This window comes from Glycine soja, chromosome 4 (assembly GCF_004193775.1).
Source record: "Glycine soja cultivar W05 chromosome 4, ASM419377v2, whole genome shotgun sequence".
Lineage (NCBI taxonomy): Eukaryota > Viridiplantae > Streptophyta > Magnoliopsida > Fabales > Fabaceae > Glycine > Glycine soja.
Window position 1 is genome coordinate 40,877,196 of NC_041005.1, and position 1,724 is coordinate 40,878,919.

Sequence of the window (1,724 nt, forward strand, 5' to 3'; positions counted from 1 at the left end):
TTTAAATGTGAAGGAAATGGAAAGGCTGAAAACTCTGTTGGCCTTGGTTGAGAAGGAGAGAGATGCCAAAAAGGAAGAGAAAGCGTGGGTTGAACAAACTTCCTATGATGACGTGTATGAGGCATACACATCTGGTTTTAATCATTGCCTCTGCCAAGTCCTTTTTCATTGTGAGGTTCATGATGAGTCAATTTTTTATATTGAAAAAAATGTTTATAATGGAAAATTAGTCCCTATAGATGACATCTCAGAGGATGGTGCCCCTATCAGTGAGCAACTGACAACCTCTCCCAGGGAGACTCAGGTGATAGAAGGTGCAAATGAGGATGAAGATAATGGTGATGAGGAAGGTGAGGTGCATGAGGATGCCTGCCGTGATAAAGACTCTTAGTTTTAGCAAAAATAGTATAAGTTTCTTGTAGTTTTGACCAATAGTGCCTTTTTTTTGTACATGGATGGCCACTGGCCTTTTATTTCTTAACAAAATATGTTTATCTTCTACTTTTGTTGTGTTTTATTTAAATTTAAATAAGTGATTAAGAATATAAATAAATTTTGTATGTGGTTAGTTGGCCAAGTAATATCATTCTTAATGTAGAGTAAGTCCTTTTTTTCAATTAAAAAGTTAAGTTTGTCCTCAATCAAAGAGGCTATTCGGGAGGAATTTTTGTGATTAAGTTCGTTCTTGGCTGAAGAGGTTGTTCGAGATTGTGTAATTATTGAGTTCAAACTTAACTGAAAAGGGTATTCGAGAGGGAATTGTTTTGTAATAAAAAAGTTGTCGTCGTCTGAAAAGGGTATTCGAAAGGGAATTGTAAATTAGTGAGTTGTTAAGTTCAACCTTAGCCAAATATGGTATTTGGGAGGGAACTGTAAATTAGCAAGTTGTTAAGTTCAAACTTAGCGAAAGAGAGTATTTAGTAGGGAACTATAAATTAGCGAGTTGTTAAGTTCAACCTTAGCCGAAGCGGGAATTTGAGAGGGAATTGTAAATTAGAACTTCATCCTTGAGAATCATAATATGCAAAGAAATATGATGAAAAGACGTCTTTATTGATAGTGATATGATACATGGTGCCTCATTAAAACCTCCTCAGTAAAAACTCTTTCACATTTTTATAGGGATACAAAACCAAGGTAGGAAAAAAAAGAGTGCACCACCCATTACAAAGCTTAACTTGAATAAAACTTCAAATGAGTATAATTCCATGTCCAAAGAATGGCTTTCTCGAATAGTTCTTCTAGCTTGTAGGCTCCATTATGTAAGCTATGTCAAACCCTGAAAGGTCTTTCCAAGTTAACAACAAATTTTCCTTTTTATGAGTCTTTCTAGGCTTCACTTTGGGCTCTCTAGACAAGATCTTCTTCCTTGAATTGCCTAAGTTTCAAATTTAAGTTAAAATGTCAAGTCATACGTTGCTTGTAAGCTTTTGTCATAATAAGGGCCTCCTCTTGTACTTGTTCTATGAGTTATAAATTTACCTGCAATGCTTCATTGTTCTCAGTCTCTATGAAGTTTTATCTTTCAGTGATATTTACCCCCACTTCTACCGGGACCATAGTATTTTTCCCATATACCAACCGAAAGGGTGTTTTTTGGGTTGCAAATTGGGGAGTACATCAGTATGCCCATAAGACTTCAAGGAGCTCATCGACCCATCTTCCCTTAGCATTGTGTAACCACTTCTTTAGCTCCACCAAATTTACTTTGCTAGCCAATTCAG